The following is a 15,186-nucleotide window of genomic DNA, read 5'->3' on the forward strand; positions in this document are numbered from 1 at the left end:
TCACTGGGTGCTAGGCTAAGGTGGCCAGATTTTTAAACTGAAATCCAAGGAATTTTTTTTATTGGCAAATGGTAAAATATTTTAAGCATATCCTTAAATTATAGATGCACTCAGTGGGGTAGTGTGGGTTGTCAGCGCCCGAGGCAAGGCAAGAAATTTGCACCCTCTAACCTGCAGACTTTTAGCACTCCCTGAGTCCCTTCCACTAGTACTGACCTACCCGATTCCTACCGTGACCACTACATTAACCCGATTCCTACACTGACCTACTCGGGTAGTCAGCACAGCACACGGACGGTGTGAACCCTTCATAAAGGGCACAGCGGGTGTACACTCAGACTGGGAAACTCAGCACAGGGATGGGGGGAGGGGAACACTATGGGCATTTCTACGCTTACAAATTTTATATGAAATTTCGGATCCAAATTGCGTTACAACAGAAACGTGACTGGTGTTTTGTTCACCAGAGGAAGTCAGCAAAGTACATGGATGGTAGGAGCCCCTCATAATGTTGCACCAGCATGTTGGACCTTGGGGAGCCTTCAAATAGCTGGTCTAGCCCTATAGTCCTTGTACCCAAGCTGAATGGAACCTGGCTGTTCGGCAATGATTTTCGCAAGTTAAATGAAGTCTCCAAGCCAGACATGTATCCCATGCCCCGGGTCGATTAATCAATCGAGAGATTAGGACCGGCCTGGTAAATCACCACTCTTGACCTGACCAAGGGATTCTGGCAGATCCCGCTTTCCCAGAGGCTAAAGAAAAAAAATTGCATTTGCCACACCCGAGGGCTTATGGCAGTATGCCAATCGGGTTACATGGGGCCCCAGCCACTTTCCAGAGGACCATGGACTTCGTCCTGAGACCTCATAAGGAATTCTCAGGAGCCTATCTTGATGACATTGTCATCTTCAGTAAGGACTGGGAGAGTCACTTACCAAAGGTCCAGTTGGTCTTGGATGCCCTCCGAAGGGCGGGGTACACAGTGAATCCAGAAAAGAGCAAGGTTGAGTTGGAGGAGGCCTGCTACCTGGGGTATGTTGTAGGCAGGGGTGTGATTAAGCCCCAACTAAACAAGGTGGAGGCTATTCAGAAATGGCCGTCCACTCACAAACAAGTGCGTTCTCTCTTTGGCATTGTGGGCTATTATAGGAGGTTTGTCCCCAACTTTGCCAGTCTAGCAGCACCTCTGACTGATCTTGGGGGGAGAGAGGGAGAGAGGGAAGGAAGAGAGAAGGAAGAGAGAAGGAAGAGAGAAGGAAGAGAGAAAGAAAGAAAGTGGAAATGTCCATTGCTGGGTGAGCTTAAACCACTGTTTTGCTGAATAGAAGCCTTTTTTATTTTACTGGACTGCCCCGGAGCCAACTCTTCACCCCTCTGATCTATATCCACACACAAATCTGTATATATGGACAAATTGTTTTGTTAAAATATCTTTGCTACACTTTAAAATTACGTTGCAATATTTTGTATAGATACCAATGCCTCCAAAGTCTATTAGGGATACTCATTCTCTGGATGTGCAGTATAAACCAAGTAGCTGAAGCTACATGCAGCATACCACACTCTGTTCTGGATTGGAGCCAAGACTTCCTCACATACCTGGAACTAGAGTAACTATTCGGTGCTCCGCCAATCAGAGAAAGTGACGTATCCTAGCAATGCATAAAAATCTTCTGATTAGCCAAATCAGAGGTTGTGACATCAGAAGTCCACAGTCACCAACTCCTCCCAGGGAAGAGTCAGTGATATCACTTCCAGTGTCATGGGAGCCTGGAAAGAAGAAGTCGTGAGGAAGTTCTTTGCCCCCTCAATTATCTTTATAGTTTTCCAATTAAAATGGTAATTCAATCTTAATGAATGCACACTACCCACCATCAGCTAGTTAAAACACATCGTAAAGAAAGTATTGAAGACATTTCTCATGTTTAATCAGGTCAACCTTTATTTAGCCATGTACAATGGTTTTTATGCGCATTTCAGTGGTAAAGGCTGGCCATCACTGGCCTAATACAATCACAGAAAAAATAAAAAGTAAAATCAAGCTAAGCGATAAAAATGACATCTCTGGGATGATCAAAGTTCACTTTGGCCTTGCTTGCATATGAACACATCAAGTATAGGTGAGCAGAATGGAGGCAGCAGCTAAAAAGAGGAAAGGTATAGGGTTAGAGGCAAGACATTTCCAAGCATAGTCTTTAAAAGTATTTTTCCAGCCACTCGCATTACACCTACTTTTAGATTAGTTAAATGTTTGCTGATCTGCTCTCCCCACCTTCTTGCTGCTGACCCAGAAGTGACATGTGACATCACTTCAGGGCCTCTGTGGAAATAATGCAATGCATTGCTTGGGTGCCTCATTAAAGAGAAACAGTAAAAAAAAAAAAAAAAAAAAAAAAAAAAAAAAGAAAAAACCCCTATAGGCAACTGTGTCCCTTATGTGATTTTTGTAGAAAAAAAAAAAAGGTCAATTGGGTAACTTATTGCATTTTCTCCCTAAAATTAACTTTGAATGCGTTTAACTGAAATTGTATTCTAGTCCCCTACGGTAATATCGCGTGACAAACAGGAATTGCCACACTTCTCTAGGGTGTCTGCTTTCAGAAAATATATTTGGTTGAGGGTTATGTAATTTTCAGGCTTCAACACATTTTGACTTGTGCAAAAAAAAAAAACTGCTTTGGCTATGAAGAGGGAATATATAATATTATACACTCACCTTCAGGAACATAATATACCCGTAAGTTTAACAAAAACTGTTGCCTAACTGGATCCTACAGAACTGCACACAGGGAGTGATGTAAAACAAGCTATACAAAAAAAAAAATGTATATATATATATATATATATATATATATATATATATATATATATATATATATATATATATATCTATCTCTATCTCAATTTTTGGAGGTGGTGGCTGCGTTTGTTTTCTTTAGGTTTTTATTCCTATACAGATTAGTTTTACCAAGACTGAAGTTATAGCTTTAAATCTGTAAATGCAGCAACATTTCATACTCAATATGAAATACCTACAGCAGGGGGTCCTCTAAACTTTCTAAAAGAACAGGAAAATTTACCTTGAGACTCTAGGGGGGCTGGAATGTGCCCACTGAGCATAACCTATGCCAAAGCTTTAGGTATTAGGGGAAGAAATGGTACCCCATGTTCGAGTAGAAGAGATACCATCTCATTGTCAGTGGTAGGAATTATGCCTCAAGGCCCAAATAAGGAACACATCTGGCACCAGTGAGACCACTGGTCTATTGTAACCCAACTAGTTTGAGGAACTGCCTTCAGGATAGACTTTCTAGTAGTGTTAATCATGAAAAGATAGATAAAATACCAGTATTTGGTACCTAAACTACTAAGAAACCCATTTCACCTAAACTATCCAATAGATTACTGGACTTATAAGCCAAATTTGATACATACCTCCAATTTGTCATCTGTTGGCAGTGTTGCCATAGTTCACCCTTGATTGGAACCTCACCAGCTACAAAATAAAAAGACGTAGGCATTAGAACCCCATAAAACAAACATTTATAAACCATTTTGTAAGTACTTTAGATACAAACTTGTTACCTACTTACAAACTTGCAGTAGACAGTTCAGTCTTTAAACAGACACTAGAAAAGCAAATGCAGCAAATAAAGCCACATACAGTGACCACGAGTTACAGAGGTGAAAGGAGCAGCAAATGTACTCTCATTAAGTGTGAACAAGCAGTAAAATAGAAGCATTTTTTAAAGTGATAATTTAAAACATTTCAGTTTGGTGACAGTTAGTGGTAAAAGGATCAGCAACATTTTTTATTAAAGCCCAGGCTCCCTCCTCCTTCCCCAGCCTCCAGGCCAGTAGGAGAGAGGAGTTGAGCCTTGCGAATGCACAGTAGTGTTCCTGCCAGGTTACCTTACTTGTAATGGAGGTGGCATGCACCCGACAGCTTATGGAAACATCAGCTGCATTGCTGACATCGCTGGATGTCAGGACAGGCAAGTGTCCCATCATTAAAAGTCAGCAGCTGCTGGCTTTTAATTTTGCAGAGATCGGCTCACCACTTTAAGTGTGAACAAGCAGTAAAGCTTCATAAGATATTTCAAAACGACAGTTTAAACCTTTGAATGAAGTTAGCCAACGAAAATGTTGATAGTCACCATTTTGTGGGAATGGCATGCGCCAGATTTTTCTCCCGCTAAGAGGAGAAGGTATCTAACCCAATACCAAAAAGTCTGACCCAAGAATAGAGTGCCAGTGTTGGTCTGGCCAAAGTATCTGTTGACTCTAGCATGGTGCCCTCATACTCTAACCAAGAACCATACCAAGACAGACACGGTATTCCCAGGAAGAAATGTGCAGTCAAAGATAACCCTCCCATTCCCATAATGAGCCACGATTGACCCCCTAGACCAACTTCCAAGCCACACTGCAGCAGAGGGCAAAAAGACTAAATCAGTCCTAGGCCCGACCTTCACGAAAGACTGGGCACTCATCCCCCAATCCAGCAAGAACTGGGATTGACCCAGTCTCCAAGTTCTCTGCTACAGAGAAGCCCATCGACCAGCCCAGTTAGCCAATCACAGTTCAAAATAGAAAGTTCAGACCGTCGAACAGCAGACCCTTTACTTCCAGAGAATGAGACCTGGGGCCAAGCTCTCCGGAGACTTTCCAAGAGAGTGAAAGGCTAGCACAGTTGTCCCACCTCCTTCGCAGAAAGACCTCCCGGTAACCTTCAGGAGAGAGTGAAAGACACCAGCTGAATTTTCTGGTATAAACAAGGACGGGCAAGCAACACTGTCTAACCTGAATTGCAAGGAAGGCTCAATGGTCATCTAGAGGAGATTGAGCTCCTAGGCTGATGATTGAGCCTTCCTTGCAATTCAGGTTAGACAGTGTTGAGTATAGAGGAGATTGAGCTCCTAGGCCATTTCAAACTAAACTAAGACTTTTCACTCCTAAACCCCAGAATGTGGGGGACCAAACAAGTGCTTAAACTCAAGCCCCTGAGTTATGACAACAGTTCATAGCTCATGCAGCAGTTTAGGTTTAGCCACACACGTTTTGTGGACCCAGTGTTAAACATGGGTTATGATAAAAGCTCACAACTCCCAAGTGTTTGTATGGGAACCTACCATTTGATGTTGCAGGCCTCATGTCCACTGAAACGCAATGCAGATATCAAAATAGCTATAAGAAATGTGGGTTCAAGTATTGCTGCCCTACTGAAAAAGCTGGTTTCTTAGATCTTGCTATAACTTATCCCTTGTCATGTAATGCAGATCTTGGATAAATGCCCCCAAACTGCATACTCATCAGGATTTAAACACCAGCATGACAGCTAGGCAAGTAGCATTGTCATTTCATATACAGGAAACTTAATTCTAGATAAAGCAATTACACATTCAAAGGCAAAATAAGCAGCAATGTGCTTTGAGGCATGCGCACAGCAATAATCATTGCCACACCTGCACAATATTGCAGATAAGCACACATGTAGCTTGGCCTCTTATATTGGGCTGGCCAGCTGCCATCACAGATCCTTCCCCTTACATCAGTGTTGCCAGTCCTACTTCAGACAGGACAGAAGGCACAGGAGAGTGGGAGTCACATTTTCATATATCAATATATGTTAATGCACATTAGTGTGTTTCTCAGAGCCATCAATTAAGGAAAAAAAATAAAATGCTGCAACCTTTCCTACCTAGCAATTAAAGTCTACTGCAAACTTTCTACAAGGTCAATTTACTGTACTTGAGAATTTAGGGTGGCTGAAATTTGCACACCGAGCGTAAATCATGCCAAATCTTTAGGTATTGGAGAAATAGTTGGTGTCAGGGGGGGGGGGGGGAGAGAAATGGTGCCCCATGTTTGAGTGTAAGGAATACTGCCTCATTGGTTGTCAGTAGCAGGAATTATACCTCAAGTCCCAGATAAGGCAAGCAAAGGATCACATCTGGCCCCAGTGAGACCACTTTTTTGTAACCCAACTAGTTTGGGTAACTGCTTCAGGATAGACTTTCTAGTAGTGTTAATCGTGGAAAAAAAATGGAAACAAAAATTATAAGATACCAGGATTTGGTACCTAAACTATCAAAAGCACATTTCACTTAACCTGTCCCATAGATTATTGCATTTAAAAGCCAAATTTAATACATATCTTTAATTTGTCATCTGTTCAGTGCTGCCATAGTTCAGTCTTGATGGCACCTCACCAGCTACAAAAAAAAGTAGGCATTAGAATCCCATAAACAATAGAATTATAAAACATTTTGTAAGCATTTTAGATACATTAACCAAGCAGAAAAGCTTCATAATGAGATATCTGAGTGAAGTTTGCCAATGAAAAAAGTTGAAGTGTTGCCATTTTGTGGGAATGGCACGTGCCAGACCCTTAACCCCCTAAGAGGATAAGGTATTTAACACAATACCAAAAAGTCTGACCCAAGAATAGAGTGCCAGTGTTGGTCTGGCCAAAGTATGTTGATTCTAGCATGGTGCCCTCATGCTCTAACCAAGAAAGACCAAGACGGACACTGTACTCCCAGGAAGAAAGTATGTGCCATTCCTAAGATGACCATGGTTGACCTAGACCAGCTTCCAAGCCAAACTGCAGCAGAGGGCAAGAAGACTGAATCGGTCCTAGCCCCAACCTTCACAAAGGACTGGGCACTGGCCCCTTGATCCAGCAAGGACTGGGATCGACCCAGTCTCCAAGCCCTCTGCTACAGAGAGCCCATCGACCAGCCAGTTAGCCAAACAGTTCAAAACAGAAAGTTCAGACCATCTAAGAACAGCAGACCCTTTGCTTCCAGAGAGCGAGACCCAGGGCCCAAGCTCTCCATAGACTTCCCAAGAGGGATCAGAGAGTTAAAAGCCTAGCAGCCCTCCATCTCCTTTGCAGAAGGACCCCTAGAGGAGAGTGAAAGAAACCAACCAGGCCTCTCGGTATGACAGGGTGGGGCAAGCAACACTGTCTAAACCGAACTGCAAGGAAAGCTCAGTCAGTCAATCAGCCTAGGAGTGCAATCTAGGGATTTCAAACTGAACTAGGACTTTTCACTCCTAGATCCCAGAACCTGGGGACCACTAACAAGTGGTTAAACCCAAGCCCATGAGTCATGATAACAGTTCATAACTCAATTAGCAATTTAACACTGGGTCCACATAAATGTGTGGCTAAACCCAAACAACTCAATTGTTTGTATGGGAACCTACCATTTGACGCTGCAGGGCCACAGAAGAAATTCCACATTGCTTTGAGCTTTTCATTCCCAGTAGAAGCTAAAGAACAAAACAAAAAAGGCATCATGCCCACTGAAATCGAATGCATTTATCAAAAACAACTACTATAAAAACTTGAGAAATGTGGGCGCTAGCATTGCTGAACTACTGACAATGCTGGCTTTCTAGAGCTCGTTATCACTTACCCCCTGTCAAGAATGCAGATCTGGGATAAAAGCCCCAACCTGCATAGACTGGATTTAAACACCAGCATGACAGCCTGGCAACTAGCATTGTCATACATCAAATCATTTCATATACAAATGTTGCTTTATCATCAAGTACGAGAAGTTAATGGATTCAAAAAGCCAAAATAAGCAGCAATGTTGTGCTTTAAGTCATGCGTACACAGCCTTGCAACACAAAGGAATAACCACTGCATGATATTGAAGATAAAGACACATGCAGCTTAGCCTATTATATTGGGCTGGCCAGTAAGGGTGAGCTCAGGTGTGTTCATAACCCGCATATGCAGAGCCTGCCAGGAAGTCATCACTGCACAGAGATAATCACAGGCAGCAATACATATTCCCAATCTACGGCTGCAGAGATAGTGAAACGTCTCGCTGCCCATTAGCACTGTGCAGTGCCGATTTCCTGGCGGGCTCTGCATGTGCGGGTCCTGAACACACCTGAACTCATCCTTACTGGCCAGCAGCCATCACAGATCCTTCCCCTTATGTCAGTGGTGCCAGTCCTACTTCAGACAGCAGGAGGTACAGGAGGGTGGCAGTCTGGTCACATTTTCATGTGAAGTGGCTGATTAGTTACTAGGATAAGGGGTAGTCCTAGAAACGAGCCACTAAACATGAAAAGTTAGCCAGCTTCTGCACCCCATCCAGACCCACAATGTGCTGTGTAATATGGGGGGGTATGGCACATGCTTCCCACAAATTCATTAATAGGGGGGAGCATGCTTCCCACAAATTCATAATAGGGGGGGATGCTTCCCACAAAAAAAATATGGGGGTGGGAGCATGCTTCCCACAAAATAGAGGGGAGCATGCTTCCCACGAAAATCAAAATATGGGGGGGGGGGGGGGAGAAGCATGCTGCCCACAAAAACACAATATGGGGGGGGGGGGAGAAGCAGGTTTAGTAACAAATACATAATAGGGGGAGCATGCGTTCCACAAAAAGCACAATATGGGAGGTGGGGGAAGGCTGGGGGCATGCTTCCCAGAAAAATCACAATATGGGGGGCAGGGGGGGAAGCATGCTTCCCACAAATTCATAATAGGGGGGCATGCTTCCCACAAAATCACAATATGGGGGGGGGGCTGCCAATCCCCTGAAGTTAAAAAGGCAGAGAAAGTAAAGAGAAAGTAACAGTGGCTTGCCTGTTCGAATACAAACATTTAGTTAGGCCACAATAAAAAAAAAAAAAAAAAAACTTAAACAAAAAGTAAAATTATATAATAAGATTGTAACATATATTTGTCACATTTAAACAAAGTGGCGACAAATAATAAAGGTTTAGACTGCAGCTTTAAAATGAACATTGCAACCATAATGCCATCCAAACTCTACTTATCAAGCATGTGGCAGGCAGCCATGTTGTTTTTCATCTAGAGGGGAAAAGACAGACATGTGCACAGGTGAGGGTATTTATGGGTAATCAGCCTTTTTTTTTCCTCACCTAACTTTATTTGTTTCAGAACCTGACATAGCTCACAAACTTTCAGAAAGGTTTAAAAACAACCTTTTTCTTTAGCAATCAGTGCCCAGATGTGTCACTATTCCGGGACAGGTGCAGAGAATGGGAAATAAAATGTAAAATAAAAATAACAAAAAAAACATGTTGAATTAGAAACCTAAAAGGTCAGCTGACACAGCCCAAACATTAACCCCTTATTTCCCAGTTTATGTTTTTGCATTACCCTAATGAAACAGGTCAAAAGGTTTTTGTTTGAGCCTGGGTTCACACTGGTGCATGCTAAACACTGCATGCGATTCGCACAGCGTGCCTGTGTACATCGCATGTGATGTCAGTCCGGTGCGATTTGAGCCATACAATGTATGGCTCAAATTGCATCCGCACCAAAATGGTGCAGGACCCTTTTGTTTTCCGAATTTGAATCGCATTGCATAGGTGCTCACACGCACCCGTGCGATGCAATTATGGCAATCGCACTATGTTTTGCAATCTGTTCCAGGTGTTGTTAATCTAACATTGACACCCACAGCAGATCGCATGGGCACCGTGCCATTGCTATGCAGTGCGATGTTATGCTGGAAAACGTGGAGCTCCGGTTCACACTGATGTGATGTGGAAAATGCACAAGATTTGCCATGTTTTCCAGCATCACATCACACTGCATAGCAATGGCACGGTCAGAAAAAATAAATAAACACATTTGTCACAGGTGCAGTAAGTTAGTGTGCTCTGAGATCGCAGTGCAAATCAAATGCGATTTCTGTGCCATGTGATTTTAGCTCAATGCGATTTCAGCCATACAGATAGTATGGCTGAATTCACATCACAATTGGATCAAACTCACACAGGATAATTTTTTTGGTACGCAACAGAATCGGATCGCATGGGTGTTCACATAGCCAGCTAAATTCCGATGGAGCATACACACGGTGGCATTTTCCGATAAAAAAGCTCTCATTGATCTTTTTCTGGCTGAAATTCCGATTGTATGTACATGGCATTAAAGGAGAATTGTACAAAAAAAACATGATTGGCTACCACGACTATTCCTTTATATTGGCTTTTGGAATTTACAAATGCAGCCATTTAGAAATCAGATGAAAGGTTTAGTGCTGGAAAACACTTTTTGAAAGATTAAAAGTGCATTTTATATACATGTATAGGGATCAGACCGAAATAAGAGACAAATGAGGAGGAACGAGGGACAGAGTGACATTGTTCCAAATCAGGGACAGTCCCTCCAAATCAGGGACAGTTGGGAGCTATGAGAATACCCAAACAGTACCTGCATCTGGCTGGATGCAGGCACTGCACGGCTGTTAATGTTCTGACAGGCTTGTTCGGAAAAAAATGTGGTTGAATGATCAACTTTTTTCAAATAGAGCAGTACCGGCAGTACCATATACTGTACTGCTCAAATTTTGATTGAAATTCTAGCAGCTTTATTTTTATAGATTCTAATTAGCCACAGTTTACCAGTGTGTCGCATTTTAGGGCAGCCCATTCATTTCAATAGGTTGCCCTATGTGTGTTAAACGTGTAAAAAAGGTGCCTGCAAGATATTTAAAATCGACCTACACCATAACACGTTACTGTGGTACCATATGTTTTGGCAGTGAAAGTAAAAGTTCCAGATTTTGGGTTGTCCCCAGAAAAGTAATAGAGGGGAAATCTTCCAATGGGGACACTAGATCTGGTGACCGGTTCGTTCTGCACCCCTTTAATCTGTTTTCAGCAGACAGCGGGCTGAAACCCGCTTCTAGAAAATTTGACCTCTCCTCTTCTAAAAGTGTCTTATTGTCTGTGCTGTCCCAGCTCCTCAGCTCCCTCCCATCCCTTTACATCACCTCTTATGTATATGGTATGATTTCTCATGTCCAACTCTTGAGTGATTGGAGAGGAGCACCCGATGTCCGAAATGAAGAAGGTCTCACTTGATGAATTTTAGAGTTATTTATTGGCGATTTATAATAGGGCCAATGCGTTTTCGGTGGAATTGCCTCCCCCTTCTTCTTCTTATATGTATATAGAAAAAGATTTTTCTTTTGTAACATTGGGTGCTCCTCTCCAATCACTCAAATGTTCATTGCGCCTCCATTGTCCTTATATAAGGGTTGTAGCCCTAGAACCCAACGTGGTCTATCGCTCACCACCTACAATTGGGATACAACCCATTGGAAGTAATTCCTTATATACCTTCCTCACCGCTTGGTTGCCTCGATCAGCATCAGTCCACCACTGTCTTCCACTCAAACTTGACTCACATGACTCTCATGTCGAAGGCCAGGTATAACAGAAAAAATACAGCTGGTTCAACCACCTGTCACATAGATGGACAATGTGTAAATTAACTAATCATAATAAGTCCTCGCCCGTCCTTGCTGGTTATACCCGGATACAGGCATGTACTGGCCATTGGGACTACCGGGAGTTTCCCGGTGGGCCGATGGCTCAGTGGGCCACTCTGATGTAAGGGGGCTGGTAATGGGACACTCTGATGTAAGGGGGCTGCTCATGGGACACTCTGATGTAAGGTGGTGCTGATGGGACACTCTGGTGTAAGGACGCTGATGGGACACTCTGATGTAAGGGGGCTGGTGATGGGTACACTCTGATGTAAGGTGGTGCTGATGGGACACTCTGATGTAAGGGGGCTGATGGGACACTCTGATGTAAGGGGGCTGGTGATGGGGCACTCTGATGTAAGGGGGCTGCCGATGGGACACTCTGATGTAAGGGGGTGCTGATGGGACCCTCTGATGTAAGGGGGCTTCTCATGGGACACTCTGATGTAAGGGGGCTGGTAATGGGACACTCTGATGTAAGGGGGTGCTCACTGGACACTCTGTTGTAAGGGGGCTGGTGATGGGACACTCTGATGTAAGGGGGCTGGTGATGGGACACTCTGATGTAAGGGGGCTGCTCATGGGACACTCTGATGTAAGGGGGCTGCTCATGGGATACTTTGATGTAAGGGGGCTGCTCATGGGACACTTTGATGTAAGGGGGCTGCTCATGGGACACTCTGATGTAAGGGGGCTGGTAATGGGACACTCTGATGTAAGGGGGTGCGGATTGGACACTCTGTTGTAAGGGGGCTGGTGATGGGACACTCTGATGTAAGGGGTGCTGATGGGACACTCTGATGTAAGGGGTGCTGATGGGACACTCTGATGTAAGGGGTGCTGATTGGACACTCTGATGTAAGGGGGTGCTGATGGGACCCTCTGATGTAAGGGGGCTTCTCATGGGACACTCTGATGTAAGGGGGCTGGTAATGGGACACTCTGATGTAAGGGGGCTTCTCATGGGACACTCTGATGTAAGGGGGCTGGTAATGGGACACTCTGATGTAAGGGGGCTGCTCATGGGACACTCTGATGTAAGGGGGCTGCTCATGGGACACTTTGATGTAAGGGGGCTGCTCATGGGACACTCTGATGTAAGGGGGCTGGTAATGGGACACTCTGATGTAAGGGGGTGCGGATTGGACACTCTGTTGTAAGGGGGCTGGTGATGGGACACTCTGATGTAAGGGGTGCTGATGGGACACTCTGATGTAAGGGGAGCTGATTGGACACTCTGATGTAAGGGGTGCTGATGGGACACTCTGATGTAAGGAGTGCTGATGGGACACTCAAAATGTAAGTGGGCCGGTCTGGATGAAGTCCAGGGCCAAATCTCTGTCCCAGTCCAGCCCTGCCCGGATACAGCCAGTCATTACAGGGCAGACTGTTATTTGTGTGCCATACATAATTCAATTATTATTACATAAAACATAATTAATTGCTGGTTAAAATTTTATATCTATGTTAGTACATGCCATTCCAGCATTCCTATTGATTTTCAGTAGCTTTACAAATATGCATGATTGATTCCTCGTATGTCACAATATATACAGCAATGGTATCATTTTTTTTTTTTAAAGCATTACTCTATATCATGTACCATTTGACTTCTGGAAGATTTACCCCTTCATGACTAGGCCATTCTTTCTAATACGGTGCTGCATTACTAGACAAAAAATTTGCTCGTTTTCATTTCATTCATTTATTTGCTTTTATCGGAAATTCCAAAATTCAGAATTCGGAAATTCTGATTTTCAAATTTCCGAATTAGAAAATTTACGAATTTAGATTTTTTTTTAAACAAATGGAACTAATTAATAGTAAATAATAATAATAATAAAAAGGTTTTATTATTACTATTATTTATTATCATTAGATCATTACGTTCCATTTGTTATTTCAGATAATTCGTAACTTCAGATAAATTCGTACTCATTACGTTCACTAACAGCCAAATTTGAAAGGGAAATTCCAATACCTATAATTTATTATTTATTATTAGTTAGTTATTATTTCATATTTTCTGGTTTTCGAATTTTCATATTTTCATTCTTAATAATCAAGAAGGACACAGTGCTACAAAGAGCTCGGAGGGTGCTGCTCATGAGCTCCACCTGAACACTAAAAAACAAGCTCTTATATACAGAATACAATATTATCAATGGACATACACTGAACAGACTTAGCTATAAATACACTGTATGAAGTAATAACAGTAGAAATATAGTCTAACGCGTTTCAACCACTTAGGGTCTTCTTCAGAGATGGTCTGTTAATAAAAACAAAATTACACTCATGAATCTATCAAGTGTTGTTTGTATTGGGATTATCTAATATTTATTAATATGATTTACCCAATGGTGTGCTTCCAAAGGAAATAGAGTAAATTGTAGGTTATAATACTTAGTGGTGGAGTTCCCCCATAGGGTAATGTTCCAGTTTCCTTCACATATCTGGAATGTTACCGGGTCCGTATGTTCCGCCAAGATGCCAAGGAGAGGGAGTGGAGTCGGAGAACCAGAGGCGTGGCTCGCGGGAAGTCACACGGGTACCATACCCCCCATAAATATAGGAAATAGGTGCAGGTATAGGCGGCCGGCTAGTGTGGTAAGCTACATCTGTGATAGAAATCCCAACATGAATAGAATCAAAGACATATATTTGATATATAAACACAGGGTGTATATATGGTATGAGAATATTGTCATACACATAATCTATATATATAGAAAAAGCATCCCCAAATATCTAAATACACATCTGGGGTGCTTTGGGAAGGGGAAAAAAGATAAAGAAAAAGAAAAAGACACCCTACCCAGATACGGTTACAAAAAAAAAAAAAAAAGGGAAAAACTGTGTTTGTTTGGTATGAAAAAGGATAAATTGAGTGCATCAGTGAGGACAATGAATCAGTATGTGAACAAAAAAGGACAGAAAAACTGGTGAACAAAACAACTTCAAGTAGTGAAACAAGCTGTGAAAAATAAAAAACTGCATGCTAAAACGCGTTAGAACTATATTTCTACTGTTATTACTTCATACAGTGTATTTATAGCTAAGTCTGTTCAGTGTATGTCCATTGATAATATTGTATTCTGTATATCCACTTTCAGACCGGACCATTTTGCTGGTCAATGACCAGAGGTCTTTTTACAATTTGGCACTGCGCTGCTTTAACTGGTAATTGCGCGGTCATGCAATGTTGTACCCAAACAAAATTTGCGTCCTTTTCTTCCCACAAATAGAGCTTTCTTTTGATGGTATTTGATTGCCTCTGCGATTTTTATTTTTTGCGATATAAACGTAAAAAGACCGCAAATTCTGAAAAAAAATGATATTTTCTACTTTTTGTTATTAGAAAAATCCAATAAACTCAATTTTAGTCATACATTTAGGCCAAAATGTATTCAGCCACATGTCTTTGGTAAAAAAAAAGTCAATAACTGTATATTTATTGGTTTTCACAAAAGTTGTCACATCTACAAACTAAGGTACGTTTTCTGGAATTTACGCAGCTTTTAGTTTACGACTGCCTATCTCATTTCTTGAGGTGCTAAAATGGCAGGGCAGTACAAAACCCCCCCCAAATGACCCCATTTTGGAAAGTAGACCCCCTAAGGAAATTGATAAGAGGCATGTTGAGCCCATTGAATATTTTATTTTTTTGCCTCAAGCGATTGAATAATGACAAAAAAATTTATTTATTTTTTTTTTACACAAAGTTGTCACTAAATGATATATTGCTCACACATGCTATGGGCATATGTGAAATGACACCCCAAAATAAATTCTGCTGCTTCTCCTGAGTACGGGGATACCACATATGTGGGACTTTTTGGGAGCCTAGCCGCGTACGGGGCCCCGAAAACCAAGAACCGCCTTCAGGCTTTCTAAGGG

The 15,186-nt window shown here is 42.3% G+C and overlaps 1 protein-coding gene and 1 long non-coding RNA gene across 2 annotated transcripts in view; one reads left to right on the top strand and one right to left on the bottom strand.

Moving 5' to 3' along the window:
* The window catches only part of TNFAIP2 (TNF alpha induced protein 2), a 214,634-nt gene that overhangs the window by 26,870 nt on the left and 172,578 nt on the right, over window positions 1–15,186 (top strand). The window lies entirely within an intron of this gene.
* Window positions 1,928–4,812, bottom strand: LOC143942024 (uncharacterized). Its single transcript, XR_013264639.1, has 2 exons — window positions 3,439–4,812; window positions 1,928–2,145 (listed from the first exon to the last, which is right to left on the bottom strand). It is a non-coding gene; the product is annotated as an uncharacterized LOC143942024 (long non-coding RNA).

This window comes from Lithobates pipiens, unplaced genomic scaffold (genome assembly GCF_037356315.1).
Source record: "Lithobates pipiens isolate NorthernLeopardFrog02 unplaced genomic scaffold, aLitPip1_a1.2 Scaffold_30, whole genome shotgun sequence".
Classification (NCBI taxonomy): domain Eukaryota; kingdom Metazoa; phylum Chordata; class Amphibia; order Anura; family Ranidae; genus Lithobates; species Lithobates pipiens.